At 71.4% G+C, this 11361-nt stretch overlaps 6 non-coding genes across 6 annotated transcripts; all 6 read right to left on the bottom strand.

Moving 5' to 3' along the window:
• Nucleotides 1-885: 885 nt before the first annotated feature.
• On the bottom strand, nt 886-1004 carry LOC138430501 (5S ribosomal RNA). The gene has a single exon (XR_011253196.1). It is a non-coding gene; the product is annotated as a 5S ribosomal RNA (ribosomal RNA).
• Nucleotides 1005-2959: 1955 nt separating this feature from the next.
• On the bottom strand, nt 2960-3078 carry LOC138430599 (5S ribosomal RNA). Its single transcript, XR_011253288.1, has one exon. It is a non-coding gene; the product is annotated as a 5S ribosomal RNA (ribosomal RNA).
• A 1951-nt stretch (nt 3079-5029) lies between these two features.
• On the bottom strand, nt 5030-5148 carry LOC138430608 (5S ribosomal RNA). The gene has a single exon (XR_011253297.1). It is a non-coding gene; the product is annotated as a 5S ribosomal RNA (ribosomal RNA).
• A 1959-nt stretch (nt 5149-7107) lies between these two features.
• Nucleotides 7108-7226, bottom strand: LOC138430502 (5S ribosomal RNA). Its single transcript, XR_011253197.1, has one exon. It is a non-coding gene; the product is annotated as a 5S ribosomal RNA (ribosomal RNA).
• A 1947-nt stretch (nt 7227-9173) lies between these two features.
• LOC138430503 (5S ribosomal RNA) lies at nt 9174-9292 on the bottom strand. Its single transcript, XR_011253198.1, has one exon. It is a non-coding gene; the product is annotated as a 5S ribosomal RNA (ribosomal RNA).
• A 1950-nt stretch (nt 9293-11242) lies between these two features.
• On the bottom strand, nt 11243-11361 carry LOC138430611 (5S ribosomal RNA). The gene has a single exon (XR_011253300.1). It is a non-coding gene; the product is annotated as a 5S ribosomal RNA (ribosomal RNA).

Genomic DNA, 11361 nt, shown 5'->3' on the forward strand with positions numbered 1-11361 from the left:
CACTCTGGCACAGACCGTCACACACCGCAGAGAGCGGCCCGTGCGCAAGGGAGGGGGCGTGAGCCTTGGGCCCGGCGAGCCCCGGCTGGACGCGGTGCCCTGGGGCTGGCAATCACCCGTGGGGACCCCAAGACTTCCTCGCAGCCGAGGTCTCAAAGGTCCCCTTCGGCTTGGCTCCCTGAGGCGAGACCCAGCCCCCGCCCCCAGGCCAGAGGGTGAGTGTGGGAGAGAGTGTGCGTGTGAGTGTGTCGGTGGGCGACGGTGGTGGGGTCGGGTCGACTGGGGGGGCCGGGTGGATACCCACAGTGGAGGGGGGAGGGTGTGGCGGCCGGGGCTTTGGAAGCCTGTGCGGTCCTCTTGCTGTCTCTCTCTCTCCCTCTTTCTCCGTCTCCCTTACTTGTGGTTTCCGGCTCTTGACCTGTCTGGGCTGCGGGAGGTGTGCCTGTGTTTGGGGGGAGGGGGGCGGGCGTGAGGGTGTGTGTGTGTGTGTGTGTGTGTGTGTGTGTGTTGTGCGCCCGCGCCTGCGGGAGACCGCGAGGTTGCCTGCCAGGATGCGTCTGGGGGTGGGGCTGGGGCCCCGGCCCCGCCCAGAATTGCCTGAGGCCTGCCAAGGGAGCCCCAGACAGAGACCCCCGCGCCCCCGCCGCCGCCGTTCCTCTGGTTTCCTGGACGCCGAAAGCCGAGGGGCTCGCGGGCCGCGCGGAGGCAACCCAGGTCTGCAGCGGGAGTCGGGGCCCCGGCCAGCCAACCTGAGAGGGGCTGGAAGGCAGGCGGCGGCTCTGAGCGCGGTGGGGTGCCAGGGGCCAGCGGCTGGTGCGGCTTGCGGTGCGGCTGGGGCCGGGGGCTAAAGGAGAGGGGAGGCAGGGCAAAACAGAAACAACAAAAAGCCTACAGCACCCGGTATTCCCAGGCGGTCTCCCATCCAAGTACTAACCGGGCCCGACCCTGCTTAGCTTCCGAGATCAGACGAGATCGGGCGCGTTCAGGGTGGTATGGCCGTAGACGGAGGCGGCTGCCGCCAGGCGCCCTAAGAGCCCTGCGCTGCGCCTGCCTTTCGCTCTGACCTGCCGCCCGGGCCAGCCGGCGGCCGCAGCTCTCCAGCTCTCCACGGAGCGCGCGCTGCACTTGAGCTGCACCACCCGCGACCGGACTCCCGGCGGCCCGGTGGCCGGCACACGCCGCCCCGCGCCCCGCCCCCGCCCACGTCCCCGCCCCCCCCCCCCCCCCCCGGCCAACACACCGCCGGCCCGGCCCGGGGGACCACAGGGCTTCCGGGACCGGGAGCAGCCGGCCGGGTGTGCCCGCCGGTGGGTGTAGCGGGGAGGGTGGAGTGAGGGGCGCCGAGGTCGTGGCGCTCTCCCACCCTGGGACCCTCCAGGCACCACCCGGCTCGGGGGCCGCCGCCCCTCCCCCAGCCCCTCGCCCACCTCCCCAAGGCGTTCGCTGCCCAGGGCCTCGGGGCCCGCTGGGGCCCGCGGTCCTCTGAGCCTCCTGCGGGCCTAGGCGCAGCCCAGCCGTGGCCCTGAGCGCCCATCCTGCCCGGCACCTGCGCGGTGCCCAAACCCACCTGCAGCCACCAGCGCCGGCGACCAGAGCTCGTCAGCCCCGCCCCTTCGCCCTACCGAGGCCCCCCCCTTGCCCCCACGCCGCCCTCCAAGCACCGGACCTTGCTGAGGGTGCAGACGAGCGACGTGCAGCCACACGGACAGGCACACAGACACACTCGCAGGCACCCACGCCAAGTGAGACAGCCGGCCGGCGCAAGCTCGTCAGCCAGGGCCACGGCCAGAGCACCCACCCGTGAGAGGCCGGGGCCAGAGGAAGGGACGGCAGGCCGGGGGTCAGGAGAGACAGAGACGCAAAGAGATGAAGGTTCAGAGACAGGCTCCCAAGACGGCGAGAGGGCAGATGCAGATGCAGATGCAGATGCAGACAGACAGACAGACACGAGCGCGCAGGCACACCCAGGGAGGGAGAGCCAGAGAGACGGAGACACAGAGCGACCGACCCACAGCGAGAAGGAAAGCGGGAGACGGACAGGGCACAGGGGACGGCATCCCATCCGAGACGGACACTCTGGCACAGACCGTCACACACCGCAGAGAGCGGCCCGTGCGCAAGGGAGGGGGCGTGAGCCTTGGGCCCGGCGAGCCCCGGCTGGACGCGGTGCCCTGGGGCTGGCAATCACCCGTGGGGACCCCAAGACTTCCTCGCAGCCGAGGTCTCAAAGGTCCCCTTCGGCTTGGCTCCCTGAGGCGAGACCCAGCCCCCGCCCCCAGGCCAGAGGGTGAGTGTGGGAGAGAGTGTGCGTGTGAGTGTGTCGGTGGGCGACGGTGGTGGGGTCGGGTCGACTGGGGGGGCCGGGTGGATACCCACAGTGGAGGGGGGAGGGTGTGGCGGCCGGGGCTTTGGAAGCCTGTGCGGTCCTCTTGCTGTCTCTCTCTCTCCCTCTTTCTCCGTCTCCCTTACTTGTGGTTTCCGGCTCTTGACCTGTCTGGGCTGCGGGAGGTGTGCCTGTGTTTGGGGGGAGGGGGGCGGGCGTGAGGGTGTGTGTGTGTGTGTGTGTGTGTGTGTGTGTGTGTTGTGCGCCCGCGCCTGCGGGAGACCGCGAGGTTGCCTGCCAGGATGCGTCTGGGGGTGGGGCTGGGGCCCCGGCCCCGCCCAGAATTGCCTGAGGCCTGCCAAGGGAGCCCCAGACAGAGACCCCCGCGCCCCCGCCGCCGCCGTTCCTCTGGTTTCCTGGACGCCGAAAGCCGAGGGGCTCGCGGGCCGCGCGGAGGCAACCCAGGTCTGCAGCGGGAGTCGGGGCCCCGGCCAGCCAACCTGAGAGGGGCTGGAAGGCAGGCGGCGGCTCTGAGCGCGGTGGGGTGCCAGGGGCCAGCGGCTGGTGCGGCTTGCGGTGCGGCTGGGGCCGGGGGCTAAAGGAGAGGGGAGGCAGGGCAAAACAGAAACAACAAAAAGCCTACAGCACCCGGTATTCCCAGGCGGTCTCCCATCCAAGTACTAACCGGGCCCGACCCTGCTTAGCTTCCGAGATCAGACGAGATCGGGCGCGTTCAGGGTGGTATGGCCATAGACGGAGGCGGCTGCCGCCAGGCGCCCTAAGAGCCCTGCGCTGCGCCTGCCTTTCGCTCTGACCTGCCGCCCGGGCCAGCCGGCGGCCGCAGCTCTCCAGCTCTCCACGGAGCGCGCGCTGCACTTGAGCTGCACCACCCGCGACCGGACTCCCGGCGGCCCGGTGGCCGGCACACGCCGCCCCGCGCCCCGCCCCCGCCCACGTCCCCGCCCCCCCCCCCCCCCCCCCCCGGCCAACACACAACACACCGCCGGCCCGGCCCGGGGGACCACAGGGCTTCCGGGACCGGGAGCAGCCGGCCGGGTGTGCCCGCCGGTGGGTGTAGCGGGGAGGGTGGAGTGAGGGGCGCCGAGGTCGTGGCGCTCTCCCACCCTGGGACCCTCCAGGCACCACCCGGCTCGGGGGCCGCCGCCCCTCCCCCAGCCCCTCGCCCACCTCCCCAAGGCGTTCGCTGCCCAGGGCCTCGGGGCCCGCTGGGGCCCGCGGTCCTCTGAGCCTCCTGCGGGCCTAGGCGCAGCCCAGCCGTGGCCCTGAGCGCCCATCCTGCCCGGCACCTGCGCGGTGCCCAAACCCACCTGCAGCCACCAGCGCCGGCGACCAGAGCTCGTCAGCCCCGCCCCTTCGCCCTACCGAGGCCCCCCCCTTGCCCCCACGCCGCCCTCCAAGCACCGGACCTTGCTGAGGGTGCAGACGAGCGACGTGCAGCCACACGGACAGGCACACAGACACACTCGCAGGCACCCACGCCAAGTGAGACAGCCGGCCGGCGCAAGCTCGTCAGCCAGGGCCACGGCCAGAGCACCCACCCGTGAGAGGCCGGGGCCAGAGGAAGGGACGGCAGGCCGGGGGTCAGGAGAGACAGAGACGCAAAGAGATGAAGGTTCAGAGACAGGCTCCCAAGACGGCGAGAGGGCAGATGCAGATGCAGACAGACAGACAGACACGAGCGCGCAGGCACACCCAGGGAGGGAGAGCCAGAGAGACGGAGACACAGAGCGACCGACCCACAGCGAGACGGAAAGCGGGAGACGGACAGGGCACAGGGGACGGCATCCCATCCGAGACGGACACTCTGGCACAGACCGTCACACACCGCAGAGAGCGGCCCGTGCACAAGGGAGGGGGCGTGAGCCTTGGGCCCGGCGAGCCCCGGCTGGACGCGGTGCCCTGGGGCTGGCAATCACCCGTGGGGACCCCAAGACTTCCTCGCAGCCGAGGTCTCAAAGGTCCCCTTCGGCTTGGCTCCCTGAGGCGAGACCCAGCCCCCGCCCCCAGGCCAGAGGGTGAGTGTGGGAGAGAGTGTGCGTGTGAGTGTGTCGGTGGGCGACGGTGGTGGGGTCGGGTCGACTGGGGGGGCCGGGTGGATACCCACAGTGGAGGGGGGAGGGTGTGGCGGCCGGGGCTTTGGAAGCCTGTGCGGTCCTCTTGCTGTCTCTCTCTCTCCCTCTTTCTCCGTCTCCCTTACTTGTGGTTTCCGGCTCTTGACCTGTCTGGGCTGCGGGAGGTGTGCCTGTGTTTGGGGGGAGGGGGGCGGGCGTGAGGGTGTGTGTGTGTGTGTGTGTGTGTGTGTGTGTGTTGTGCGCCCGCGCCTGCGGGAGACCGCGAGGTTGCCTGCCAGGATGCGTCTGGGGGTGGGGCTGGGGCCCCGGCCCCGCCCAGAATTGCCTGAGGCCTGCCAAGGGAGCCCCAGACAGAGACCCCCGCGCCCCCGCCGCCGCCGTTCCTCTGGTTTCCTGGACGCCGAAAGCCGAGGGGCTCGCGGGCCGCGCGGAGGCAACCCAGGTCTGCAGCGGGAGTCGGGGCCCCGGCCAGCCAACCTGAGAGGGGCTGGAAGGCAGGCGGCGGCTCTGAGCGCGGTGGGGTGCCAGGGGCCAGCGGCTGGTGCGGCTTGCGGTGCGGCTGGGGCCGGGGGCTAAAGGAGAGGGGAGGCAGGGCAAAACAGAAACAACAAAAAGCCTACAGCACCCGGTATTCCCAGGCGATCTCCCATCCAAGTACTAACCGGGCCCGACCCTGCTTAGCTTCCGAGATCAGACGAGATCGGGCGCGTTCAGGGTGGTATGGCCGTAGACGGAGGCGGCTGCCGCCAGGCGCCCTAAGAGCCCTGCGCTGCGCCTGCCTTTCGCTCTGACCTGCCGCCCGGGCCAGCCGGCGGCCGCAGCTCTCCAGCTCTCCACGGAGCGCGCGCTGCACTTGAGCTGCACCACCCGCGACCGGACTCCCGGCGGCCCGGTGGCCGGCACACGCCGCCCCGCGCCCCGCCCCCGCCCACGTCCCCGCCCCCCCCCCCCCCCCCCCCGGCCAACACACCGCCGGCCCGGCCCGGGGGACCACAGGGCTTCCGGGACCGGGAGCAGCCGGCCGGGTGTGCCCGCCGGTGGGTGTAGCGGGGAGGGTGGAGTGAGGGGCGCCGAGGTCGTGGCGCTCTCCCACCCTGGGACCCTCCAGGCACCACCCGGCTCGGGGGCCGCCGCCCCTCCCCCAGCCCCTCGCCCACCTCCCCAAGGCGTTCGCTGCCCAGGGCCTCGGGGCCCGCTGGGGCCCGCGGTCCTCTGAGCCTCCTGCGGGCCTAGGCGCAGCCCAGCCGTGGCCCTGAGCGCCCATCCTGCCCGGCACCTGCGCGGTGCCCAAACCCACCTGCAGCCACCAGCGCCGGCGACCAGAGCTCGTCAGCCCCGCCCCTTCGCCCTACCGAGGCCCCCCCCTTGCCCCCACGCCGCCCTCCAAGCACCGGACCTTGCTGAGGGTGCAGACGAGCGACGTGCAGCCACACGGACAGGCACACAGACACACTCGCAGGCACCCACGCCAAGTGAGACAGCCGGCCGGCGCAAGCTCGTCAGCCAGGGCCACGGCCAGAGCACCCACCCGTGAGAGGCCGGGGCCAGAGGAAGGGACGGCAGGCCGGGGGTCAGGAGAGACAGAGACGCAAAGAGATGAAGGTTCAGAGACAGGCTTCCAAGACGGCGAGAGGGCAGATGCAGATGCAGATGCAGATGCAGACAGACAGACAGACACGAGCGCGCAGGCACACCCAGGGAGGGAGAGCCAGAGAGACGGAGACACAGAGCGACCGACCCACAGCGAGACGGAAAGCGGGAGACGGACAGGGCACAGGGGACGGCATCCCATCCGAGACGGACACTCTGGCACAGACCGTCACACACCGCAGAGAGCGGCCCGTGCGCAAGGGAGGGGGCGTGAGCCTTGGGCCCGGCGAGCCCCGGCTGGACGCGGTGCCCTGGGGCTGGCAATCACCCGTGGGGACCCCCAAGACTTCCTCGCAGCCGAGGTCTCAAAGGTCCCCTTCGGCTTGGCTCCCTGAGGCGAGACCCAGCCCCCGCCCCCAGGCCAGAGGGTGAGTGTGGGAGAGAGTGTGCGTGTGAGTGTGTCGGTGGGCGACGGTGGGGTCGGGTCGACTGGGGGGGCCGGGTGGATACCCACAGTGGAGGGGGGAGGGTGTGGCGGCCGGGGCTTTGGAAGCCTGTGCGGTCCTCTTGCTGTCTCTCTCTCTCCCTCTTTCTCCGTCTCCCTTACTTGTGGTTTCCGGCTCTTGACCTGTCTGGGCTGCGGGAGGTGTGCCTGTGTGTGGGGGGAGGGGGGCGGGCGTGAGGGTGTGTGTGTGTGTGTGTGTGTGTGTGTGTGTGTGTGTGTTGTGCGCCCGCGCCTGCGGGAGACCGCGAGGTTGCCTGCCAGGATGCGTCTGGGGGTGGGGCTGGGGCCCCGGCCCCGCCCAGAATTGCCTGAGGCCTGCCAAGGGAGCCCCAGACAGAGACCCCCGCGCCCCCGCCGCCGCCGTTCCTCTGGTTTCCTGGACGCCGAAAGCCGAGGGGCTCGCGGGCCGCGCGGAGGCAACCCAGGTCTGCAGCGGGAGTCGGGGCCCCGGCCAGCCAACCTGAGAGGGGCTGGAAGGCAGGCGGCGGCTCTGAGCGCGGTGGGGTGCCAGGGGCCAGCGGCTGGTGCGGCTTGCGGTGCGGCTGGGGCCGGGGGCTAAAGGAGAGGGGAGGCAGGGCAAAACAGAAACAACAAAAAGCCTACAGCACCCGGTATTCCCAGGCGGTCTCCCATCCAAGTACTAACCGGGCCCGACCCTGCTTAGCTTCCGAGATCAGACGAGATCGGGCGCGTTCAGGGTGGTATGGCCGTAGACGGAGGCGGCTGCCGCCAGGGGCCCTAAGAGCCCTGCGCTGCGCCTGCCTTTCGCTCTGACCTGCCGCCCGGGCCAGCCGGCGGCCGCAGCTCTCCAGCTCTCCACGGAGCGCGCGCTGCACTTGAGCTGCACCACCCGCGACCGGACTCCCGGCGGCCCGGTGGCCGGCACACGCCGCCCCGCGCCCCGCCCCCGCCCACGTCCCCGCCCCCCCCCCCCCCCCCCCCCCGGCCAACACACCGCCGGCCCGGCCCGGGGGACCACAGGGCTTCCGGGACCGGGAGCAGCCGGCCGGGTGTGCCCGCCGGTGGGTGTAGCGGGGAGGGTGGAGTGAGGGGCGCCGAGGTCGTGGCGCTCTCCCACCCTGGGACCCTCCAGGCACCACCCGGCTCGGGGGCCGCCGCCCCTCCCCCAGCCCCTCGCCCACCTCCCCAAGGCGTTCGCTGCCCAGGGCCTCGGGGCCCGCTGGGGCCCGCGGTCCTCTGAGCCTCCTGCGGGCCTAGGCGCAGCCCAGCCGTGGCCCTGAGCGCCCATCCTGCCCGGCACCTGCGCGGTGCCCAAACCCACCTGCAGCCACCAGCGCCGGCGACCAGAGCTCGTCAGCCCCGCCCCTTCGCCCTACCGAGGCCCCCCCCTTGCCCCCACGCCGCCCTCCAAGCACCGGACCTTGCTGAGGGTGCAGACGAGCGACGTGCAGCCACACGGACAGGCACACAGACACACTCGCAGGCACCCACGCCAAGTGAGACAGCCGGCCGGCGCAAGCTCGTCAGCCAGGGCCACGGCCAGAGCACCCACCCGTGAGAGGCCGGGGCCAGAGGAAGGGACGGCAGGCCGGGGGTCAGGAGAGACAGAGACGCAAAGAGATGAAGGTTCAGAGACAGGCTCCCAAGACGGCGAGAGGGCAGATGCAGATGCAGACAGACAGACAGACACGAGCGCGCAGGCACACCCAGGGAGGGAGAGCCAGAGAGACGGAGACACAGAGCGACCGACCCACAGCGAGACGGAAAGCGGGAGACGGACAGGGCACAGGGGACGGCATCCCATCCGAGACGGACACTCTGGCACAGACCGTCACACACCGCAGAGAGCGGCCCGTGCGCAAGGGAGGGGGCGTGAGCCTTGGGCCCGGCGAGCCCCGGCTGGACGCGGTGCCCTGGGGCTGGCAATCACCCGTGGGGACCCCAAGACTTCCTCGCAGCCGAGGTCTCAAAGGTCCCCTTCGGCTTGGCTCCCTGAGGCGAGACCCAGCCCCCGCCCCCAGGCCAGAGGGTGAGTGTGGGAGAGAGTGTGCGTGTGAGTGTGTCGGTGGGCGACGGTGGTGGGGTCGGGTCGACTGGGGGGGCCGGGTGGATACCCACAGTGGAGGGGGGAGGGTGTGGCGGCCGGGGCTTTGGAAGCCTGTGCGGTCCTCTTGCTGTCTCTCTCTCTCCCTCTTTCTCCGTCTCCCTTACTTGTGGTTTCCGGCTCTTGACCTGTCTGGGCTGCGGGAGGTGTGCCTGTGTTTGGGGGGAGGGGGGCGGGCGTGAGGGTGTGTGTGTGTGTGTGTGTGTGTGTGTGTGTGTGTTGTGCGCCCGCGCCTGCGGGAGACCGCGAGGTTGCCTGCCAGGATGCGTCTGGGGGTGGGGCTGGGGCCCCGGCCCCGCCCAGAATTGCCTGAGGCCTGCCAAGGGAGCCCCAGACAGAGACCCCCGCGCCCCCGCCGCCGCCGTTCCTCTGGTTTCCTGGACGCCGAAAGCCGAGGGGCTCGCGGGCCGCGCGGAGGCAACCCAGGTCTGCAGCGGGAGTCGGGGCCCCGGCCAGCCAACCTGAGAGGGGCTGGAAGGCAGGCGGCGGCTCTGAGCGCGGTGGGGTGCCAGGGGCCAGCGGCTGGTGCGGCTTGCGGTGCGGCTGGGGCCGGGGGCTAAAGGAGAGGGGAGGCAGGGCAAAACAGAAACAACAAAAAGCCTACAGCACCCGGTATTCCCAGGCGGTCTCCCATCCAAGTACTAACCGGGCCCGACCCTGCTTAGCTTCCGAGATCAGACGAGATCGGGCGCGTTCAGGGTGGTATGGCCGTAGACGGAGGCGGCTGCCGCCAGGCGCCCTAAGAGCCCTGCGCTGCGCCTGCCTTTCGCTCTGACCTGCCGCCCGGGCCAGCCGGCGGCCGCAGCTCTCCAGCTCTCCACGGAGCGCGCGCTGCACTTGAGCTGCACCACCCGCGACCGGACTCCCGGCGGCCCGGTGGCCGGCACACGCCGCCCCGCGCCCCGCCCCCGCCCACGTCCCCGCCCCCCCCCCCCCGCCCCCCGGCCAACACACCGCCGGCCCGGCCCGGGGGACCACAGGGCTTCCGGGACCGGGAGCAGCCGGCCAGGTGTGCCCGCCGGTGGGTGTAGCGGGGAGGGTGGAGTGAGGGGCGCCGAGGTCGTGGCGCTCTCCCACCCTGGGACCCTCCAGGCACCACCCGGCTCGGGGGCCGCCGCCCCTCCCCCAGCCCCTCGCCCACCTCCCCAAGGCGTTCGCTGCCCAGGGCCTCGGGGCCCGCTGGGGCCCGCGGTCCTCTGAGCCTCCTGCGGGCCTAGGCGCAGCCCAGCCGTGGCCCTGAGCGCCCATCCTGCCCGGCACCTGCGCGGTGCCCAAACCCACCTGCAGCCACCAGCGCCGGCGACCAGAGCTCGTCAGCCCCGCCCCTTCGCCCTACCGAGGCCCCCCCCTTGCCCCCACGCCGCCCTCCAAGCACCGGACCTTGCTGAGGGTGCAGACGAGCGACGTGCAGCCACACGGACAGGCACACAGACACACTCGCAGGCACCCACGCCAAGTGAGACAGCCGGCCGGCGCAAGCTCGTCAGCCAGGGCCACGGCCAGAGCACCCACCCGTGAGAGGCCGGGGCCAGAGGAAGGGACGGCAGGCCGGGGGTCAGGAGAGACAGAGACGCAAAGAGATGAAGGTTCAGAGACAGGCTCCCAAGACGGCGAGAGGGCAGATGCAGATGCAGACAGACAGACAGACACGAGCGCGCAGGCACACCCAGGGAGGGAGAGCCAGAGAGACGGAGACACAGAGCGACCGACCCACAGCGAGACGGAAAGCGGGAGACGGACAGGGCACAGGGGACGGCATCCCATCCGAGACGGACACTCTGGCACAGACCGTCACACACCGCAGAGAGCGGCCCGTGCGCAAGGGAGGGGGCGTGAGCCTTGGGCCCGGCGAGCCCCGGCTGGACGCGGTGCCCTGGGGCTGGCAATCACCCGTGGGGACCCCAAGACTTCCTCGCAGCCGAGGTCTCAAAGGTCCCCTTCGGCTTGGCTCCCTGAGGCGAGACCCAGCCCCCGCCCCCAGGCCAGAGGGTGAGTGTGGGAGAGAGTGTGCGTGTGAGTGTGTCGGTGGGCGACGGTGGTGGGGTCGGGTCGACTGGGGGGGCCGGGTGGATACCCACAGTGGAGGGGGGAGGGTGTGGCGGCCGGGGCTTTGGAAGCCTGTGCGGTCCTCTTGCTGTCTCTCTCTCTCCCTCTTTCTCCGTCTCCCTTACTTGTGGTTTCCGGCTCTTGACCTGTCTGGGCTGCGGGAGGTGTGCCTGTGTTTGGGGGGAGGGGGCGGGCGTGAGGGTGTGTGTGTGTGTGTGTGTGTGTGTGTGTGTGTGTGTGTGTTGTGCGCCCGCGCCTGCGGGAGACCGCGAGGTTGCCTGCCAGGATGCGTCTGGGGGTGGGGCTGGGGCCCCGGCCCCGCCCAGAATTGCCTGAGGCCTGCCAAGGGAGCCCCAGACAGAGACCCCCGCGCCCCCGCCGCCGCCGTTCCTCTGGTTTCCTGGACGCCGAAAGCCGAGGGGCTCGCGGGCCGCGCGGAGGCAACCCAGGTCTGCAGCGGGAGTCGGGGCCCCGGCCAGCCAACCTGAGAGGGGCTGGAAGGCAGGCGGCGGCTCTGAGCGCGGTGGGGTGCCAGGGGCCAGCGGCTGGTGCGGCTTGCGGTGCGGCTGGGGCCGGGGGCTAAAGGAGAGGGGAGGCAGGGCAAAACAGAAACAACAAAAAGCCTACAGCACCCGGTATTCCCAGGCGGTCTCCCATCCAAGTACTAACCGGGCCCGACCCTGCTTAGCTTCTGAGATCAGACGAGATCGGGCGCGTTCAGGGTGGTATGGCCGTAGAC

This window comes from Ovis canadensis, chromosome 25 (assembly GCF_042477335.2).
Source record: "Ovis canadensis isolate MfBH-ARS-UI-01 breed Bighorn chromosome 25, ARS-UI_OviCan_v2, whole genome shotgun sequence".
Classification (NCBI taxonomy): domain Eukaryota; kingdom Metazoa; phylum Chordata; class Mammalia; order Artiodactyla; family Bovidae; genus Ovis; species Ovis canadensis.